The sequence below is a fragment of the Hesperophylax consimilis genome, chromosome 10 (assembly GCF_061612785.1).
Source record: "Hesperophylax consimilis isolate HC1 chromosome 10, BYU_Hcon_1.0, whole genome shotgun sequence".
NCBI classification, from domain to species: domain Eukaryota; kingdom Metazoa; phylum Arthropoda; class Insecta; order Trichoptera; family Limnephilidae; genus Hesperophylax; species Hesperophylax consimilis.
Genome location: NC_142845.1, coordinates 13,240,492 through 13,264,758, shown reverse-complemented (window position 1 = coordinate 13,264,758; position 24,267 = coordinate 13,240,492). Strand labels below are relative to the sequence as shown.

The window sequence follows — 24,267 nt, the reverse complement described above, 5'->3', positions numbered from 1 at the left end:
TTGCGTGTTTATTTCATCAGTTATAGCCATATACCAAATGCGGCACATTATTTAAAAAGCACGTTCATCACATACTGATGCGTACACAATGCAGATACTGCATATTTTGTAATCGTGGTTTTTATACAAATTAGCAAAACATGTTCTAAGGCAGTCAGAAAAATCATTGTCATCACATTTATACATTTGGATGGGGATACACTTTGTGCGGGAAATGTAGTTCTACCCGTTCGATCTATTAATGCTCGATAGCGGGAAGGGTACCTTTTAGATCAGTTCTACTTTAATAGCATAAAAAGCATTGCCATCTGATATTTCTATAGGAATATTGTATACCAATCTCTTTGGAAAGGTCCCAACTATAATTTTATAGCTGGGGTATGGTGATTAATACGTAGAAAAAGTCATTCAAATATGTACATTATTTTCAAAGATATAGCGATTTAAAGCAAATCTATTTTGTTCGTACACAACTTTGTTTTCGCCCGCTATACATTGCTGCTAGCGAGCGAGCTGCTCACATAAAGTGTGTTAATATACACCCGACAGTTGTCAATATTTTATCAACAGTGTAAAAAAAAAATCTCACAGTTATGTATTGTGGTGTGCCTGGAAACCAAAGACATTAAAGTAATATACTTTCAATATTATTGTTTAGGTAAGAACTGTATAATATAATAAAGTTAGGTAACACTTAACCCCTCCAGCATTTGAGAGTCATATATGAGGGTCCATATTTTATAAAAGATTTTTATCTTTTTTTTATCGTACGGAAATACATAATTTTTTTGACATTAGAAAAAGAAGAGTTTGCCTCAAATATTTTTACTGGATTCGATTACTAAAATCCTAAAAATAGCCAAAATGAATAATCGGTTTGACCTTAAAAATTATTTCTTATTTTTTATGATCGAGATAAAAGTGAAGGTACTTTTTGAAGTGAAGGTAGGTTTTCTTACAAATTCCCCAAACAAAACAAATGTGTTTTCAAAATATCGAGTTCTCTCAATTTTTCTATGATTGGAGTAAAAAAGTTAAGTAAAAATGTGGTTAGCATTTTAGACAACATTTTTCACGTTACATATTAAAATTTTATTATTTAGAAACAGTAATGTTTATTTTAAATGCGTACACCGGAAAGATAATTTTATCTAGTTTCTAAAACAGTATTTGTTTTTAGGGTAAATTAAATAGCGCATTTGAAATACACAGAAAACATTTCAAACTGAACAAATGTAATGAAAGTGCTGAAGGGTTAAGGTTGTGAAAATTAGTGATGAAACTAGGTTAGGTTGTATAGCAAATAGATTTAATTGCCAGGAAAAATTTAAATACCAAGTATTTGACTAAAAAAATTCATCTAACCTAACCTAAACTATGCCAACCTAAATGAATCTATCCAAAACTAACCAAAACTTGTCATAATCATAGGAAAAGAAATATAAACTAACCTAATTATTTATAAAATACTAAATGAGCATATTATGCATAAGCAGATGTGATATTTTCATATATTTTTTTTTATTTAAAACTACTTATACAGAGGGAGGGTTAAAACCAATGATGTTACAATATGTACATATAGATGCATTGTAGAGTGGCAAAATGCCCTCATGTGTGATGAGACAGTGATGACATTACACAGAAAACACTAGAAAAAGTCAAGGAATAACATTTTATTGGTAAATATATACAAATTATTTTTTATTACAAAAAATATAATTATTTCGATTGTTTCCTGAAAATTTTCAACGTTATTAGAGAAAGTGAGATAGCGAACATAGCAACACATGAGTATAAAAAGGACAACCTACGAGCAATCATCATCTCAAACAGTATTCCATATTTGGCTTAGTGTAAGCAAGTAAGCCTATCTTGTCAACTCAGTCACACCAGTGATGTAGAATGTAGTATTCGACGCAACTTTTAAATACGAAAACGCCGGCCAGTCTTATCGTTTATTTCATACATACACACATGTTTTTTGAACAACTATCTTTGTCATTCACAAACAACGTTTGAATTAAGAATTTACTGAATTGTCTTCATTTTGTGAGACAATAACAAGTCTATTTGTATTGTAACTTCATTAGGTAAAACACATATTTTATTATGCAACAATAGCATAGGTGAGCCATCTGCGGCTATCCCCGGACGCGGATGTCTCATATGTGATCCATAAAGTTTTACTAACGTGTCACATGACGGTATTTTTATTTATTTTTTTATTTATTATGTGCATCTATATAAAAAGGTTTACATATTATTTTTTTTGGCTTTGCCTGTGTCACTAGGAAATTCTGTGCCGAGACAGACTAGTTTACAAATATTTTATAATATTAAAATAAAGTACATTTTTCAATAAAGCAAAAATATTTGACAAAAATTTTCAGGTTGGTAGGTAGTGGTAACAATAATGAGATAGAGGATTATATTTGGGTGAGGTGACTAATTATTGCACGACCTTTTTCGATGATCCATTGTTTGATCAGGATTTTGTATTTGTTAATATTATTTGATTTTCTTGTTTTTTTCAGGTAGGTTATTGTATATTTTAGACGCAATGTATTTGAAATTTCTTTGACCAAATGTTGTGTTTGTTTTAGGTGCTTGTATAAGCTCTTTGGTTTTTGCCTCGTGTTTACAATATTTTGGGTATTTTCATAAAATGAATGTGTTTTATTTTTAAACAGATGAGTTAAGATAGTTTTTGTTTAAATTTGTCAAATATCTAATACATGGAATTTGTAGAATATATCTGCAGTACTTGTTTCTAAGGGAACTTTAAGAATAACTTTCATAATTAATGTTTGTTCCTTCGATAATGAATCTATAGCTGATAGTGTTGCACCTCCCCATGTGATTATTCCATACTCAATGATAGATTGACAAAGAGAGCAATAAACAATTTTCATAGATTTGGAATCTAGTATGTTTCTAATGTTTTTGAAGACATAAATATGTTTTCTAAGTTTATTCGTGATAAGTAGGCAATGTGTATTCCACTTAAGATATTGATCAAATGTAAGACCAAGGTATTTGATATGGTCCGTTCGATCTAGGCAAGGACATTGACAGAATGTATTGTGAGTACACGATAGATTGGTATAGATTGCGTCGAATTGATTTTATTTATTTATTCATTTTATTTTAGCCATGTGTACTTCCAATTTTACAAATGTCTAATTTATTATTAATTACATACACACTTTATTAATTTGAAACTTGGCTATAACCCCCCTCACAGAAATAACCTGATTTGTTTGCCGTCTTGAATAGCCGAAGGTTAAAGTTAAAGTTGAAAAATAATTGGATAATGGCACAAAGTTTCACATCAATTTTCGGTTACGTATAATTTGTTATATAAATATTGTTTGAATCACATGCAAAACAATGATTGAAATATCATGCTGAAATGACTCATCAAATCCTAAACAATTTTATAGAAACTAACCTAACCTATACAGCTGTTTTCAAGACGTTTATAATACATTACGAATTTCGTTATTATTGGAAACATTCTGCCAAACTTAAACGGTGCTGTTATTTTTCTAAATAATCTACTTATTCAAGCGAAATGTTTACAGAACAAACTCTCGCAGATGTTGAATATCAATAGAAACACATATGTGAGAATATTCAACGAGTATTTTCGCATGAAAAAATATGACTGTTATTAGCAGAAAAGATAATGATGACGTATTAGGTTTACACCTTTGCAGAGGCGAACTTTTAGATACATCAATGTATTTGGAATAATCTTTTGGCTAAGCATATTCTTACAAGGGTTCCATGATATTTTATCAAAATGACAATTAAACACACCTTTAAAAAGTGATATAGTCATTAAAAGTGATGAAACAAAAGCTAGGTTAAATGGTTACCTATGTAACCTATTTAACCTAGTCTTTGTTTCATCACTTTTCATGACTTTTTGTAGGTGTGTTGAACTTGTCATTTTAATGAGATACCCGGTCACCTCTTACAAGATGTCCTTGTGGATTTTCCTATCTGATGTATGACAATCGATGCATAGAGAATATACCAGTGGCAATTAAAATATACTTGTTGTATAAAGAACAGCAGTTTCAACTTTTAAAAGAGGATCCAGATCCCTAATAAATTAGGATTGGTAGAAATAATGCAAAGCTGGCGTTATTTCCAACAGTTGATAAGATAAGGAAAAAACCATTGAGGAAAAAGGGTGAGAAAAGTTCAACAGAGTGAGAACCTTCAGTTAGCACACATCTTCTTGATCGCTGTCTCACCAACTAGTGTGGAAGCAGAGAGAGCATTTTCTGCTGCTGGGCTTTAGTGCACAAATGTACTTTTACATATTGTTGACAGGACTCTCTATAGCATAGTCCACTTTTTTACAACTGTATTCTTTTATCAAAGTCTTCTTAAAATGCGTATTACATTACGTTTTCAATTATTTTATAATATTATTAGTACCAGAGATGCTTGATCTAAAATGACTATGGAGAGTCCTGTCTGTTATGCTTTAATATTTTAGAGATGCTTGATCTAAAATGACTATGGAGAGTCCTGTCAGTGACTGTTATGCTTTAATATTTTAGAGATGCTTGATCTAAAATGACTATGGAGAGTCCTGTCAGTGACTGTTATGCTTTAATATTTTAGAGATGCTTGATCTAAAATGACTATGGAGAGTCCTGTCAGTGACTGTTATGCTTTAATATTTTAGAGATGCTTGATCTAAAATGACTATGGAGAGTCCTGTCAGTGACTGTTATGCTTTAATATTTTAGAGATGTGTACTGGACACCTACGCCAGTGACATTGACTGTAAATGCCGGTTTCCTCTGGGGGTACCTTGGGTAAGGATTTGAATAGAAACACAACTTGCGAAAGTCGTCAGACAACTGACTGTTTTGAGCCAGTTGTTTGCGTATTTATTGGGTTCGAATTCTTAATTTCTACACGTGTTAATGTGGAGTAATTATTCTTAAATCTAAACATATACTGAAGTCCCACGGTTTGTCGTGCGAGTAATTCATCCTTGAACTGGCGATATGACACGTGTACGGTGCTTTAAATTCTTAGCAAGATGACTCATCGTGCGAGATAAGCCTCAAAGGATTCTTCATCGTAAAATATGTTATATCAGAATATTCATTTTCTTAATTATTAATTAATTATTAGGTACACCCATCTGCTGTCCGGTACAAGATGCTTGATCTAAAACGACTATGGAGAGTCCTGTCAGTGACTGTATGCTTTAATATTTTAGAGATGCTTGATCTAAAATGACTATGGAGAGTCCTGTCAGTGACTGTTATGCTTTAATATTTTTTATCAGTTTTTTTTCAACATATTTTTATAATATGTATTACTTATACCAAAGATGATTGATACGAAAAGTCCTCTTAGAAGACTTATGTAATGTTACATTTTCAATGTATTGCTAATAAAATGTATGCATAATATTTGTTATTATTTTTGTTTTCATTATTTCAATTTAATACCGTTTAACAAAAATCTCACAAATTCTGTGGGATCCCGTGGGATTTGTAATTGCTATCCTGAAATCCTGCGGGATTTGATAAAGATGCGGGATTTGCAAACCCTAAACACTATGGCTAGGAAAATTGACTTGAAGAAACAGGTACTTCCGAACCTTTCCCTCACCCATCTTTCTTTATCCCTCAGCTTCACAATATACTCAAATTGGGATGCCATAGTCCCACTGGCTCCAAGCAATTGGGACTCTTGAGAGTGACCACATTTAAAAAAATTCTACTGGATAATAAATAGATATAATAACATTAAAATTTATACTACCCTCTAGCCCAAGGCTGCCCAACCTTTTTAGCAGTTGGGCGAAATTGACGATTTTGAATCACTGGCGGGCCACTGAATACCTAACGGTTCCTATTTCCATGGGGGGGGGGGGTTGTTAGAGAATTTCTATAAAACATAATTCCCCACAAAAAAAAATCTAAATGAGTGCTACCCACAAAATATTTGAAATCCATGGGGGGGGGGGTTGTTACGGAACTTCGCTGAGGAAAATATTCCGCACACCCGAACATCATATGTGATACCCCACGGCAATTTTTCCATGGGGGGGGGGTGGCTACAGGATACCATTTCGACGCAAAAAATATTATGTCGAAATCCGGTGTATTTTTGTTTCAAAAGTAAGTTCAACAGGTTAGATTTTTTCGTCGCTGATTCTCGTTCTGAGTAGCCTACATAGCGATAAATCGCCGTCGTTGGCAACACTGGTGACCGCGCGCAAGTTGCATTGTTTGTTTTAATTGGCGGATTGGCGGGTTTTTTGAAAATGTTTCACGCGGGCCACTTATAATTCGTTCGCGGGCCACATTGTGGCCCGCGGGCCTGGGGTTGGGCAGCCTTGCTCTAGCCTATTCAATAACACAATATGGTATCGTTGCGTGGGTGGGAGCCTACAGAACATCAATTTTACCGCTGGGAATTACTCAAAGACCTTGCAAATTTTTTTAGACTTTCAAGTACCACTACTATAAAAAAAAATCACTACTTCAAATGCACAAAGGTATTTCAAACAGGTCGCACAATGCCATGGTGCGTGTTGAGAGTAGTAGGCAATATACACAATGGTTTGCTTATGTACTTCATTAATGCATACAAGTTTAGCACAACACTACTACACATATACTGGAGTGGTGTGGTTTAACCCTTCAGGCCTTGGAAGGACATTACTAGCCACAAACATCATATTCCATTATAGCCTCTGAAGGACAGATCTGACCGGGGCATCGAAACATTATTAAAGTATTTTTATTTCTTTTTCTAAAATGCGTAGATATGTGATATGTTCGTCTTTGAAAAAGATAAATAATTATTCTTCACAGTTTGTATCAAAATATATTTGCATTAAATATATGGATAAAATTTTAAAAAATTGTCAAAGTGCATTATTACAAGTTTCGGAATTTTTTCATTGACAGTTGAAACATAAAAAATTATTTATATTTTTTTATTGTATAAACAGTATAAAAAATGAAGCGACAGATTTTTTTACTTATTACCTACACAAAAGAAATATGTTTTATAAATATCGAATTCTTTCAAAATTATGGACGTTCAGAGTCAAAATATCCTGGTAAGTTTTTTTGTTAACATTTTCATTTATGATATTAAAAAAATATTTTTTAGAAAGATCAACGTTTTTTTCTAATGCAAATATTTCAAAGATAATTTTATCTAGTTTCTAAAATAATATTTCTTTTAACGACAACTTCAAAAATAAGTAATATGTAGCACATTTTGGATACCTCGGGAGCATTAAAAAATTCCAAGAAAATTCACCATGTCGTTGGGACTTGTTGGTAAAAATATTTAAAAATCTGAAGGGTTAATCAACTACCTATAAATAATTTAGCTAATTATTAACATCACTTTATGTCACATTAGTTTTATTATACTATTATTTAGTGTATTAGTTTTGACCATTTGACCGGTCAGTGGTTGAGTGGGCATAGCGCTTGGGTCTCACCCGAGCGTCGCGTGTTCGATTCTTCGGCTGGCTAAGTCCTCCATCACAACACAAGCAACATTTTCGGCTTTCTGTGGTGGTAGTAGGAGATTTTCAAACATTGTTGGGTTATTCGTAACCTGGGAATGTTTGTCTTTCTTTTTAAAAAAGAAAAAAAAAAAAGAATATTATATTAACTTTAATTTTTTTATTTTTTATTTAATAACCACTCGAGCGAACATGTCGAATAATTCGACGTTTTTTTTTCTTCTAATATTGAGCATGTCGAATTATTCGACGTTTATTACGTACCACTCGTAAAAATTAAATATAATATTATTTAAACCAGTCCCTGGCCAATAATTTATTCCGTTGTAAAGCTGGTAAAATTGGCTTCTTCTGTGGCAACACCGATTATCAATAGATGCTTCTGGAATAAATATTTGGCGGTTTTAATTTGACAGTTGTTCCCAAAAATTTTACTTTCGAGGCAAAAGTGTTTTGAGTGATTGGTTATATTTACACATCTTTTAAAATGCCGTAAGTAATTGTGTTTTTTGCGTTTTTACGCCATAATATATATTAGTGTAATCGTGATTCAATTATTAATGTGTTTTCAACTCCTTTGATTAAAAAAACGGGTTTTTTTAGCATATTTTCGATACGAAACTATAATTTCTGGCGGGGTTAGGTTTTTTAAGTTATTAATTTGCAATTCAATTCCTAATTACTCCACTTGTGTATTTGAAATAGTGTTTTTCTATTAGAATGATTCATTACCAAGAGATAATTATAAATTTTATTTAGGTGGTCATTTTTTCTCCAGATATTTGTAATTTTATAACTCAGTAGAAATGTCGAAAAAATCGGAAAAATATTAGTAGAAATTTAATGTAAAGTTACCATCACACAATGAATATGGGATTATTTCATTTCGTTTTGTAATTAATTAATTTAGGTAAAATTTCGATCGCGCTGGCCTCGCTTATTATGAATATTTTTTAGATAAAACCTTTAGATTCACCTTAATTACTGTACGACACAACTTTTAACCTTCGGGGAGGTGGAAAATATTGCAATAAAAATTTCAATTACGTAAAATTAAAATTAGCTTTCGTTTTGTGAAACGAGACCGTCCATTTTCAAACTTTACTGTCAAACGTTATTTTGTTTTGTTGGTATTTCTGTTACTATGGGGCGAAACGAACGGCTAGAAGTGGCTAGAAACATAATCGCGCGGGCGTTTTTTTTAATATTAAAAAATTCCGTCAAATTAGTATTTACCTAATATGCATGCATTGTGTGCGTTGTGATTGAATTTTATTAGCTGGATTTTATTTTTTTACGTTCAAATTTTATTTAAGTAAACTATTTCTGCGATGTTGAGCGGCTACGCTAAGTTTTTGTAACATGGTTTATGATGAAAAAGAAAATGCCCCTTTATACCGCCTGCTCGCGTCAATGCAAGAAAAACATCCCAGTTTTCAATTAGTTTAGCGGCTACGCTAGGTTTGTGTAACATGGTTTGTGATTCAAAAGAAAGTGTCCCTTTTATACCGCCTGCTCGCGTCAAGGCAAGAAAAACATCCCAGTTTTCAATTAGTTTAGCGGCTACGCTAGGTTTGTGTAACATGGTTTTTGAGATATATATATATATATATCTATATAAAATATATATCTATATATATATATAACTACAACAAACCTAGCGTAGCCGCTAAACTATTTTAAAACTGGAATGTTTTTCTTGCCTTGACGCGAGCAGGCGGTATAAAAGGGACACTTTTTTTGAATCACAAACCATGTTACACAAACCTAGCGTAGCCGCTAAACTAATTGAAAACTGGGATGTTTTTCTTGCCTTGACGCGAGCAGGCGCTATAAAAGGGGCACTTTTTTTGTATTACAAACTTAGCGTAGCCGCTCAACATCGCAGATATAGTTTACTTAAATAAAATTTGAACGTAAAAAAATAAAATCCAGCTAATAAATTTCAATCACAACGCACATAATGCATGCATATTAGGTAAATACTAATTTGACGGAATTTTTTAACATTAAAAAAAACGCCCGCGCGATTGTCTCTAGCTACTTCTAGCCGTTCGTTTTGTCCTATAGTAACAGAAATACCAACAAAACAAAATGACATTTGACAATAAACAAATAAAAGTTTGAAAATGGACGGTCTCGTTTCACAAAACGAAAGCTGATTTTAGTTTTACGTAATTGAAATTTTTATTGCAATATTTTCCACCTCCCCGAAGGTTAAAAGTTTTGTCGTACAGTAATTAAGGTGAATCTAAAGGTTTTATCTAAAAAATATTCATAATAAGCGAGGCCAGCGCGATCGAAATTTTAACTAACTAACTAACTAACTAGCTTAAGTAAAGCGAAACCGGTCGGTTCTTAAATTAATAAATATCGTGGTTTTAAAACAAAAAAGTATTTTATTTTATTAACTAACTAACTAACTAACCATCACGCCGTTTCCCCGCAGGGGTAGGCAGAGAGGACGGACCGCCAAACAACTCGGTCTTGGCACACACTCCTTGCCTCATTCACATTCATACATCGTCTCATACATACTCTTCTATTATTCTGACTCTTGACATGGCCCGACTCGAGTATCTGATTCACTTGATCGTGCCATGTCTTCCTCGGGCGTCCCCGACTTCTGCTACCATTCACATTTGCATCATATATCCTCCTTACAATCCTATCTTCGCTCATTCGCTCTACATGCCCAAACCATCTAAGCGTCCCTTTCTTAATCTTACTCATTACGCTTACATCAGCCTTGCACTCTTTGCGGATCTCCACATTCCTCACACGATCAAACATGGTTTTACCACACATACGCCTCAGGGATCTCATTTCAACAGCATTTAATCTACTTTCATCCTTTCTTTGCCAGTTCCATGCCTCACTTCCATACATCAAGGTAGGTACCAGCACTCCGTTGTGGACTGCTAACTTCGCTTCTTTGGACAATTTTTTGTTAGCGCCTACGGCGTTTAGTCCTCCATTAACGGAATTACCTGCATTTACCCTTCTTTCGATATCTCTGTCAGCCTTCCCATCTCTCGTAAACATACTTCCTAAATACACAAACTCATCCACCTGCTCCAAGTATTCCCCATTCACAATTATATTGCACACTGTTTTCGTACTCTCTCTTTCAAACACCATTACTTTAGACTTACTTACATTCATCATTAACTCATTCTTCATGCATACTTCGTTCATCCTAGACACGAGAGACTGTAGATCATCTATACTATTAGCAATCAGCACCGCATCATCAGCATACAACAGGCAACATACTTTCAAATTATTCAAATTCGCGCCCAATCCCACCTCTTTCAATTCTTGCATACAATTATCCATGTATAGATTGAATAACCACGGTGACATTACGCAGCCTTGTTTAACACCTTTTGTGATATCAAACCACCCCGTAAAACCACCGTTTACCCTAACACATGCAACGCTTCCCTCATACAGAGACGCAATTGCCTGAATCAGATTCGTATTCACTCCATACTTGGACAACACCTTCCATAGCTTTTTCCTGTCGACTCGGTCGTATGCTTTTTGTAAATCTACAAAGGCACAGAAAAGTTTCTGGTTTTTTGCCAGAAACTTCTCAGTGAGCATACGCAATGAGAATATCTGGTCCATGCACCCCCTTCCACTCATGAAAGCACCTTGCACATCCCATATTTTATTCTTTGTTTCCTTTCTTACTCTTTCAATCAAAATTCTACCATACAGCTTGCCAACTGAACTAAGCAGGCTAATAGCCCTATGATTCCCACATTCCATACGTGACCCTTTACCTTTGTATAATGGCATGATCACAGCCCTTCTCCAATCTAAAGGCGTGTAACCTTCCTTTAAACATTGGTTAAAAAGATTGCACAACCATGTGAGAATTACACGGCTACCTCCTTTAAAATATTCAGCAGCAATATTGTCAAACCCAACAGCCTTACCATTCTTCATACATTTAATCGAGCTTTCTATCTCATCCATGCTAATTTCGGTAACATTCACTCCATCGTCATTCATATCTGATTCGCCACTGGAATCACTGTCATTCACTTCGCTTTCGAAGACTTCCTCGAAATAATTCATCCATCTCTCTTTTATTTTTTCCTCATTCGTCAACATTTTTCCATCTTTTGATTTTATCACTTTCATGCTTCCGTTTTCTGGGCCACTCCGGGACCTTTTGACTTCTTTCCAAAACAACTTAATGTTTTCTTGGAAATGGTTTGTCATTTTCATTCCTTCTTCCTCTTCCAGGCGTTTCTTTCGTTCTTTCACTCCAACTCTTACTTTTTTCTTACATTCCTTATATACTTCTTTCGCTCGATACTTCTCTTCGCTGGAAGCACTGCCAGCCGCAATCAGACACAACCATGCTTTCTTCTTTTCTGAGACCAGTGCTTTAATCTCATCATCCCACCATGCATCACCTTTCTTCCTACCTTGCGTACTTATTCCACAAACCTCCCTAGCAGATTCACAAAGACACACTTTTATGTGGTTCCATGTTTCGTCTATGCTTAGACCATCCATTTCCTTCGCATTCAATCTTATCTCTGCACAATTCACATACTTACTTCTCACATTATCGTTTTGCAGTTTTTCTATTTTGACTCTTGTCGGAGCTGGTACCGTTTTCACTTTAGAGCGCCAACCGCGAAAGAGGTTTACTCTCGACACTACAAGAAAGTGGTCAGTTTCGACCTCAGCCCCTCTGAAAACTCTTGTGTCCTCGGTAACAGCTCTCAACCTAGAGTCAATTACTACAAAATCAATAATTGACCTCTCATTTCCTCTTTCCCACGTATATTGGTGGATACCTTTATGATCGAAGAAAGTATTCGACACAAACAGGTTCCACTCTAAACATACTTCAAGCATTCTGTTCCCGTTGTCATTCGTTCTTTTATCCCCATCCCGATCGAAATTTTACCATAATTTATTTACTTATTTCAAATTTCTACAGAGCCAATAATCCACAAGAAAGTGTTCCACAATCCATGTATAAATATCTATTTTTTATATGATAAGATATATAAAAATCTATGATTTGATTCAAAATATAAAATCTACATGAAATATTTTTAATTAGAAGTGTACCGATGCAGAGAGGCAGAGGAAAAGGCAGAGGGAGAGGCAGAGGGAGGGGGGCTATACGAGCTGGACGTGGAAGTCAACGTGGAGCAGCTCTGGCAGCTCGGTCTGGAGTGTTAGTATTTTTTAATGTTTTTAAAGAAGGTTTTTTTTGCTGTGGATAAGGGGTAGAGCTCATCATATATTTTAATTTATTTTAACAGTGACCCTGCTCTGGTTATGGTGCGGGAAGATCGCGTCAGGGTCCTAAAGGACTTTAGGGCCCTGCCTGCTTCTTTCCAACTGGAGCTGGAAAACCGTAAATTTAAGAAGCAGGCGGCGCGGATTTTGCTCCCCACCGCGCCTGCAAGAAAAGCTAAACGAAAGTAAGTTATCGTCTTTAGATGCATTACACAATATTATTTTTTTTCCCTGAGAGCTTTCCGCCACCGTGAGAGTTGGTTGGATCAGCGCTCTCTGCATTATGCACATGCAGTAAAATCAGCGCTATTCCAATTCTTATTGTTTTTTATTTACTGTTTCACGTGTGAATGACAACGATTCATATGATTTATGTATATGTTTTCAGAATTCCATCTCCGGAGAGAGTAGCGTGTCCCTTTTCACAGGGCACGCCTTCAACGCTGCCATCGCCTATTCCCCCACCGTGGTTGTCCAACGAGCAAGCTGGCACAACGACCCAAGCAACGGCTCCCGCTGTGACTTCTCCAGAGCCGTTACCTGGGACATCGCGGGATGGGGAACGCCAGTGGGGCGATCTCTCTCTGGAGCATGGCTACCATAGAGAGCTGTGGGTGGAAGTGCCGTTCTGCCAGGAAGTGTCTGCGTTTGGAAACGGTGAGTTTCTTTTAATACATCTTACCAGAGGCGTTCCGTAATTGAAATATAGACATATTAAATGAATTTATGTTTTGTACATTTCAGAGCCAGGCATGGATGGAACGGGGACTGGTGACGTTCAAGCTGCAGCTCTCTATTATGATGAGTCGGCACTTGAAAACCGTAAGTTATAAAACTAACTAACTAACTAACCTTCACGCCATTTCCCTACACGGGTAGGCAGAGGATGGACCGCCATACAACTTGGTTTTGGCACACACACTCTCTTCTTCATTCAAACTCATCCGTTCCTCCCCTTGTGCTATTCTGACATAGCCCGCCTCAAATATTCAATTTATATTGGTTTTTCTCATAATTTAAGTAAATCAATACATAGTTTTATTGTGCCTCGCTCTAGAGCGATACTCTCAGTATCGCGCTGGTGAGAGCCCACTATTCAAATTGAACATTGCTTGAAAATCGTGGAATGGGGAACGCCAGTGGGGCGATCACTCTCTGGAGCATGGCTACCATAGAGAGCTGTGGGTGGACATGCCGTTCTGCCAGGAAGTGTCTGTGTTTAGAAACAGTGAGATTATTGTTTTAAAACGTCATATCAGAGGCGTTCCGTAATTGAAATAAAGACACATTAAATCAATTTGTGTTATATACATTTCAGACCCAGGCATGGACAGAGCGGGTGAATTTGAAGCTGCATCTCTTCATCATGATCAGTCGGCATTTGAAGACCGTAAGTTATAAAACTAACTAACAACGCCATTTCGCTACACGGGTAGGCAGAGGATGGACCGCCATACAAGTCGGTCTTGGCACACACACTCTTTTCTTCATTCAAACTCATTTATACCTGCCCTTGTGTTATTCTGACATTGCGCGCCTCAAGTATTTGATTAACTTGATCGAGCCAAGAGTTCATTATCTTAAAGCGTTGTACCAAAGGGAGTAAGTACTAGTGTAATGAAGTAAGTAGAAATGTTAAGTTAATTTGTGTTTTCTGTTGTTTTAGAAACGGATCTGGACGAAGGGAGCGACGTCGACGAGGATAACTTATGCATGCCACCAAAACCTTATCATCGTATGAACAATGCACCTAAGCCCGGTATGGCTGTAGACCTAAGACAAGACCAGGTAGATAGAGAGGCAATGCGTTCGATTCTGCCATCTGATAGTTACTCTTTCGATTGGTCCAGCGATATCTCACATTTTAATGGGATAAGGGAGATATTCACAGGTACGCCGGGACCAACTTTCAATACCGACGAAATGGGCAAACCTGTGGATGCCTTTCTTAAAATCTTCGATGCCGATTTCGTTGAACTGATCGTAAGAGAGACTAACAGGTATGCAGAACAACACATTGCGCTAACCCAATTCAAGCGCTATGCGCGTATCAATAGATGGGCTCCCACGAATAAAGAGGAAATGTACGTATTCTTGGCACTTCTAATGCATCAAGGTATTTGTCCCCTTCCCGTTGAAAAAGACTTCTTCTTTTCAATTGACGTCACCGCCATGCCTTATTTCAGCAAAACCATGGGCTATAATCGTTTTCTTCTAATAAAAAAATTCCTTCACTTCACCAACAATGAAACTCTTTCTTCTGATGTACCATTATCTGTGCGAAGGTTACAAAAGATTCAGCCCGTCTTGGACCACCTCTCCCATAAGTTTGAGAGTTTATACCTGCCCGAGCAAGACATCTCTCTAGATGAATCCTTACTCCGCTATAAAGGCCATTTGGGATTCGTCCAGATGATCAAATCTAAAGCGGCAGGCTCGGGTATAAAGTCTTACGAGCTTTGTGAGTCCAAGTCTGGCTATCTTTGGAAATTCCAAATTTATACGGGGAAGACCATTTCCAGTCAGACTGAATCAACAAATCCAGACCAGGAAGACATGACGGAAGACGACATAACGGAAGACGACATAACGGAAGACATGACACAGGCCAACTTTTCTGGTGCTCACAATATCTGCCCAGTTGGGGCCACTGCAAAGATAGTATACGATTTGGCCAGCCCTCTGTTTAACAAAGGGTACACGCTTGTGATTAGCGCGATGCCTCAAAAGAAGTGGGATGGATTGCATGGGCACATTGCGGTTGAACCGAGAATTTGTGCCCAGTATATTTAAGTCCAATCTCAAATCAAAACTGAGGGAAGGTGAGCTCGTATACTCGAACTGCGGGGACCTCAATGTTATGGTTTGGTTGGACAAAAGCTTGGTAAGTATGTTGTCCACCTACCATAAAGCAGAAATCGGGGCAGTTGAAAAGTTTGGTGCTTGGAAATACAAACCCCAAATTGTACTAGACTATAACAAGGTAATGGGGGGAGTTGACAGAAAGGATCAGCTTTTGGCAGGCTACCCCGTTGAACGACAGCGAAACCTGGTCTGGTACAAGAAGCTTTTCAGGAGACTACTAAGTGTTTCGGTGCAGAATGCGTATATATTGTACAGTTCAAAGCTCCGCAAGGAAAATAAATGCATTTTGTATCGAACATTTAGGAGTGAGGTTGCGAGGAATCTCCTTCAGCTGTTCTGTCACAGGGAAATTAACCCGACTCCGACTGTGATCATTGGCCAAATAGCTCAAGGAAAGATTCTGCGTACTGTCCTGGAAGGCAACCACTTCTCGGTCCATAGCGGGCGAACGTTGAATTGTGTGTGGTGTTCAATTAAAAAAATTACCAAACGAACTACAAAAAAATGTGACGTGTGTGATGTGGGATTATGCAATGATTGTATGGTCCCATATCACACCACCCCACTCTCCATATTGAATAACTGAGGGTTTTTTTATTTTATTTTTCTTTTCTTGTTTTTAGTTGTGAAATTATAATTTATAAATTTAATGAACTTTCTTTGGACATCAATAACGATGGCCTGGATGACAGGACCAAGTCATTTCTTTTTACATCTCATAAAAATGTTATAACGACAAAGGACCCAAAGGTACGAGTTCTATCTGATAAGGTTTGGTGGACATTTAATATGTATATTTCAATTCTGATCATTAAAATATACATATTAAAAAATGCATAGGTATTCTCATTCTTTCCTGCTATTGTACACATTAAATAACTTGTTTTATCAACATGATTTGTTTTTGAGGTGTTATGCCGTCTCGCTGTACCTTTTGTATCTGTAACGTTTTGGGCAGCGTTAGTTATAGAAGGAGGTAGCGCGACACGGCATAACACCCCAAAAACAAATCATGTTAACCCATTTACGCCTGTCGTGCCCAAACGAGGACGCCTTCAAATCTACCCACCATTTTGTTATTAATGTGGTAAGTTTTGCTAACAGTGCATTATTGTCGAGTTAATTGATGTGTCTTACATTTTATATCAAACATTTTGGATAACACCATTTATAAAAAGTATTTTAGTGTCATAAATAAAGTGAATCTCAGAGTCGCGGTGATTACTAAATGTAAGTATTTTTTTTATATGTTTACGTTTGTAAATTTTTAATTTTTCTACATAATCTTATTGAACACTTTGTGTACTTTGGAATAAAAATTTGATAAGTTAAAATATATAATTTACTGAACTGTGAACTACTTTTTTTTGTTGGTGTCCCCAAATAGGGACAGTGGGCACATAAAGAGTAAAATATTCTTTTTTTTTACAGAGTTTTGACTGCACATAAATATGTCAAAACGGCAATTTGAAGTAAGCGATAATTATCATGGACTCCAGAAGGCCCTTGATACTATTATGGCAGAAGAGAACTCAGATGTTGAATTTTGATATCGTTGCTCTTCCCCCAGAAACAAGTATCCTCACTGACAAAGAAGAAGGCGATGAAGACAATATTATTACCAATGACATGCCAAGAGATATTCCTGGAAATATCGAAGTTTTTGTAAACAGAAACGAAGAAGATTGGGACAGTTCTGATGAAGAGCCTTTGTCGAATTCCGCTAGAAGGCAACGATGCAATGTTGGGCCCCGTTGGCGTAAATGCGAGCCTAGCTACGATCACATGCCTTTTGATGAGAATAATTTACAACAACGATGCAAAAACCTAATTACTGATCTCAAAGGTAAAAATCCTGTTTCAATTTTCGAGAAGATTTTTGATCAGGAAGTAATCGATATGATTCTTCAATATTCTGATTTGTATGCATCACAAAACAATAAACATGATATCAATATTACCGTTGGTGAGTTGAAAACATTTTTGGGCATTCTATCTCTATCTGGTTATCACACTTTGCCTCGCGAACGTCTATTTAGGTCTTTAGACGAGGACTGTAATGTACATGTTGTTTCTAAGGCAATGATGAGAAACAGATTTTTAGATATCAAAAAATACCAATATTTTTGTGATAATACTGTAGCTGCTGAAACACCAGTTAAAACGTTCAAGATGCGAACCCTTGCTGAGGTTCTCATGAAGAAATTTATGCAATGGGGAGTGTTTCACACAAATCTGTCAATAGATGAATCCATGGTGAAATATTTTGGACGTCATCCGTCGAAACAATTTATTCGAGGTAAGCCTGTACGCTTCGGTTATAAAAATTGGATGCTCGCTAGTGCTGATGGCTACTGCTACAATTTTGATATTTATTGCGGCAAGTCGCAAATACCCACCAATGAGCCGTTGAGTACACGAGTTGTGAAAAACCTGTTGAACAAGCTAAACACAGATCCTAGAGACCATGTTGTGTTCTTCGATAATTTTTTCACTAGCTATGCATTGCTGCGGGATTTATGGGAATCTGGCTACAGGAACTGTACGTGAGGGTAGGACCTGCAAATTTCCTCTCACACCCGTCAAGGAGATGAAAAAGAAAAGTCGTGCTGACTTTGACGACTGGTTCAACACGGTCAATAAAATATTGTTTGTTCGCTGGCTGGATAACAGCGTTTGTACAATGGGAACAAACTACGATAATTTTCTTCCGAGCTCAATCGAAAAGAAGAAAATCGATGAAAATATTCCTCAAGTATTTATGAATTACAACAGAGGCATGGACGGTGTCGATCAAGCCGATCAGTCGATTTCAACGTATCGAACTTCAATACGAGGCAAGAAGTGGTGGTGGGTGTTATTTACATACCTCTTCGATCTACACATACTTAGTAACGACGTGAAGATGGACCAGCTACAATTTCACCCATCAGCCTCTGTAGTGCTCAATTTACAGTTTGATGGTTTTGGCTACTTTCCGGAGAAGTTGACAAAACAGTTGCGATGCACTATTTGCCATAGTAAGGCACGTGAGGAGTGCAAAAAATGCAAAAAAACTTTGTGTATTGAAAAACCATCCTTCGAGAAATACCACACTGAATGTGCCCAGTGTCCCCATTTGAGCACGGCACTTTTTTTTCTAGTAAATAAAAAAAAATTAAATATATATTTTTTATTTTTGTTAAAAAACTCTATTTCCTACTACATAAAATGAATTTATTCTTTTTTCTACGATTACTTTAGTCTTGGGCGTAAATGGGTTAATACTTTTGGCCATGAAAATCTCAAATCACACTAGTTTTATTTTTATGTCTTAATTATATATTTTGTTAATTTTTCTGTAAAGAGGCTTTTTTAGATCTAGTCACTTAACAAAACTAAGCCATTTCAAGCAATGTTTAAATCTGAATGGTGGTCTCTCACCAGAGCGATACTGAGAGTATCACTCTAGAGCGAGGCTAAATGTATTGATTTACTGACAAAAACCAACATAACTACCATTGTAATTATACGTCTGTAATTTTAATTTAATCAATGTAAAAGCCCATTAGGGCGTAAATAAATAAATAAATCAATTATTTGTTCCCTCAATTATTTTCCTCTCCACTATTTTTCTTTAGATTTCCAACTTTTAGATAAAAAAATATCACTAAGATTTAATTAGCCGATCGACGCTGATACAACAGGTTTGATATATAAGGTTTAATCATCACCATCATTTTAGCTATTATAATTTATCCGGTGTGTATCGACCTTAAACTAGCTGTCATCTCGTATTTTCCCAAACAAAATGGCAGAATTCCACAGGATTTTATCAAATTACAAAGTATATCCTGAAAGATTGGCAAAGCTTATTGCTATGATATGGGCTTTTTTTAAATCTTTGTTTCTTGTTCTATCACGAAACACAAAAACATGGATAAAAATCTCCAGTTCTCAGTCACAATTATTTAAAAAGCAGCACTCTGATTTTGACATCGTGAAATAGGCTATCTGTATAAAACGATCAAATGATTTAAATAAAGCAAGTAGGGCTGTTATTCTTATTGGTAATTGTAAACAGTTAATGTATCTTCCTAATGTAGTACCACTTCTTTGTGGTAAATGTATAAAATATCATAATTTAGTTCATTCAAATTTAACAGGTTCACGTACCAAATAACACAAAATAATTTTCACGCATTATTTTTATCTTGATGTCAGCATATAAAAAAATGATTTTCTAGTATATATTTGGATCTGTGGTTGTAGAACAGGTCATAGAGAACATAAAACGTAGAAAATATTCAATGTGAATATTCAAAATATCCACTGGCGGCAATTTCAAATATACTCACGCACAAAATTCGCGCATTTACAAAGTTTACGATTTTTTTATAATTTTTCTATCAATTATACAAATACAAAATAATTATGAAATATAGGTGAGTTTATTGGCTACATAGCAGTATATTTTTTTATATGTTTACATATACAAATATGGAGTAATGATTTTTTTAATGTGGTCGGAAATTTTTCCAAATTAACTTTCAAAGGTGGCGAGCAACTGAAGCTATTTTTCATTATTCTCTCTGTCGCTCCAGTGGTTAAAGGAAAAAGTACATGTAAGTAATAAGGTTTACAATTTACAATGACAATATTTAATAATACTCTTCCAGAGAAGCATTCGCTTGTGGTCGGAAGAGGAGTGTACATTATGTTATTGTAGATATATATAAATATTGTAAGTAAAATGTACTACTAGTAGCTAAAATGTATAAATAAAAACGTGATGTTATTAGTATCTGGGATAAAGACAATTATTATTATTATTTTTTTATTAATATGTATACTATATTTGGAGAAGAAGTTGCTTCTTAAGTAGAATATTTACTATTAATTTTTTTTGATAATTTATCTTTAAAATATTTTTTATAATGCTCAAAGCTTGGCTTTTGTCGTTTATGATTCTGATTTCCTCTGGGAGTTGATTGGAAAAGGTTCTTCCTTGGTATGTATAGTAATTTTGTGCAAAGGAAGTGTTAGCTTTTGTCGTTTATGATTCTGATTTCCTCAGGGAGTTGATTGAAAAAGGTTCTTCCTTGGTATGTATAGTAATTTTGTGCAAAGGAAGTGTTGGCTTTTGTCGTTTATGATTCTGATTTCCTCTGGGAGTTGATTGGAAAAGGTTCTTCCTTGGTATGTATAGTAATTTTGTGCAAAGGAAGTGTTGGCTTTTGTCGTTTATGATTCTGATTTCCTCAGGGAGTTGATTAAAAAAGGTTCTTCCTTGGTATGTATAGTAATTTTGTGCAAAGAAAGTGTTTAATTTTGGACATGGAAAAATGTATTTAAGTCGAGTGCGGTTTTCAGTTAGAAATTGGTACTTTTCTTTTTCTTTTATGATTTGAACTAATGAATTTTTAATGTACAGATCTTTAAAAGGAGGTACTTGAAATTCTTCCAATAAGCGGTCTGTTGGGTAGTCCGAAGTTTTTTTTAATTTGATTTTAATAATTATTCTCTGCACGACTTCTATTGGAAGGAGGTTAGTTTTATATGCGGATCCCCAACTAATGATGGCATATTGTAAAGTTGATTGAACCAAAGCATAGTATATTAAATACAGGTTTTTTATCGACAAAAAATTTCTGATTCTTAAGAATATATATATTAGTTTTCTAATCTTTTTTACAACTTGACATATTTGGTCTTTCCATTTCTAATTCCTAGATATTTGATTGTGTTTGCTGTTTTTAATATTGAGCAGTTTGTGATACAATAATTTTTATCGTGTTTTTGGAATTGTCATGTATGATAATGTCAAAGTGTTTAGGGGTATCTTTTGATTGTATTGCAAATGTAATGACAAATGTTTTATCGCTATTTAGTGACAGTAAATTAATGTCGAAGAAATTCTTAAGAGTGTTTATGTCTTCTGTGGCTTTTAACGTTACTTTTTCCCAAGTCTTTTCCTTTATTATTAGTACTGTGTCGTCGGCATATGAAGTAATATGTCCATGTAATGGTTGAAAGAAAATATCGTTAACGTATGTATATTGTAAAAAGAATTGGTATTATATAAGTAATTTTTTCTCTCTCTCTCTCTCTCACTTCACTGTATATGTATGGAATTTTTTTTTAATCCCTATGAGACGGGTTAAATTTTGTGAACATCTCAAAGCCAAATTTAATATTGAAAATTAGTTTTGAAATAATTCATAACAATTCTACAAATAATTTTTTTATTTCGGAATTTTCATGGACAGTAAAGAAATGCGTTAAAAACTTGTAAAATCTAGCTCAACACTCTGCACATTGCAGTGCACCTCAAAGTAATGCTAATTTCACTGAACTGCAAATGTAGCCAGCTGCACAATAGGGGTTAAGTTATAGTTATATTTTATTTTTAGGCACGAGTGGTCACACTCTCATAAAGGTAAATATTTATTTTTATTTTTAATCTGAACCACTGTATTATAATGTTATTGCATAAACTTACCTTGTAAATACTGATAAATAAACAAATTTAAAAAAAATATATATATAGGGTGTCCAGGGTTAAAGTCTACTAACTTCGGGGGTGATTCTGCATGATTTTAAAAGCAGAGAAAATAAATAACCTATTTCTAAATTAATTATAATATACTTTTTTACTTCTACCATCATGTAGAATCACCTCCCGAAGTTAGTGCACTTTACCCCATAATTATATTTTTTAATTTTATATATTCAATAATATTGTTATTGGGTTTTTTAAAAACAGTTTATTTTTAAACAAGTTCTGCTGTGTAATTATTATTACGCGTGACAGCTGTTTCGCCCTCTGAAGACAGTTTGATAATGCCTTCAGAGGGCGAAACAGCTGTCACGCGTAATAATAATTACACAGCAGAACTTGTTTAAAAATAAACTGTTTTTATAAACCCAATAAAAATATTATTGAATATATAAAAAATATATTTTTTTTAAATTGGTACATTCTCGAATTTTTAATTTTAGCACAGAATTCACTCTCCATCATGAATAATGTGATGCCATTTTCAAGTCTAATACAGAATTGATAACATGATATTAAATAACATAATAAAATCTATGAATCACGAAGTATCCATTACACTACCATTGTGGGACACCTCATTGCATCAAGGCTATGACATTGCTGGTACAAAATCGATTTCAAAATTTAATGTTCTGTAGTACGAGTAATGTTAACCTTCCTATATCCACAAGCCCATATTATTAGAAATAGTTGTGCAACTTACATGAGAATTTAAATTGTTATATTTTGCCTATGTCAGAAGTCAACTTGAGTACAATTCTCTTGTCTGGAACCCACATTATAATATACATGTACAAGCTGTTGAAAGAATACAAAACAAATTCTTACATTTTATAAATTTTAAAATGGGTTTTCCAGCAATTATGTTGAACTACAACACTGTTAAATTATATGAATATGCTCAAATTGTCATACAGAAGAATTTTCACTGACTTGATATTTCTATATAAAATTCTAAATGATTTAGTTGATAATCCGGTATTGCTAGAATTGATAAGCTTTCGGATTCCACAATATAATACTAGAAGTCAGGATTTATTTCAGTGCAGAAATTCTGGGACTAACTACCATATGTATTCCTCTTTGCCCAGAATACTAATGGAGGGAAACAATTATACCAAGTCAGTGAACATCTTCAATTTATCTTTAAACAAATATAAAATGTTGTTAATGAAGCAATTCAGTTATGTACAATAAATAATGTATATTTCTTAATATTCTCATGTAAAAGCCCCGAAAAAGGGCGTTAATAAATAAATAAATTGTTTTGAAGTATGCCCATCAATTTTTCACTCATGGCACTTTTTTTATTGTGTACTGGTGCATGTTACTGTGTGTGCGAGAGCATCCCCCACGAGAGAAAGAGACAAAGTTACATGACCACTTTGCGCTAGAAAGTAATGCAAACACATACACTACATGTTGGTCGCTTACAATACTTGATTAGTGCACTGGACGCAGTTGTAAAACAGCCACCATCTTAAGATCGAAACAGGAACGTAACAGACAGATGAAACGCCAAATGGTTGAGTTATAACAGAACTTCGCTAAGCTCAGACAATTTTGGAAGAAATAACCAATTTCAGTCATAAGAAACACTAATTTCAATAGATATACAGTATTTATCTTATTCTTTCTTACGAACCTCATGGAACTTAAAGTGCCCTTCAAACGTTGGAATTACCAAACGGTACAGTATAAACTTGACCATTTATTATATGAGTAGTATATGACTAAAAAATTAACCCACAAGGAAAAAAATAAATTAATAATTATTGTTTATTCCCACCCTGTTATTTCCTCGTATCATATAGGAATTCTAAAAATGGATAATACCGGTACATTTTGCTGACCGTGTTATATCAAGACCTTGTAAAAAAAGAATAGACTGCCTGCATATTACTATTTTCAAGTATAATACTATATCTGTGATTTTATCTATGGTGGTAATTTTAAATTATTTTGTGAATGACGGTGGATTATTACTGAACCGGTAGGTTTTCAAAAAACCGATAGGTTTTTCGGTTTTTTTCACTAATTCACAAATTTC

The 24,267-nt window shown here is 34.8% G+C and overlaps 1 protein-coding gene across 1 annotated transcript in view; it reads right to left on the bottom strand.

The window, feature by feature from the left end:
- LOC149420321 (lysosomal-associated transmembrane protein 4A) overlaps positions 1-24,267 on the bottom strand; it is a 46,239-nt gene that overhangs the window by 17,399 nt on the left and 4,573 nt on the right. The gene's annotated exons all lie outside the window — the stretch shown is intronic.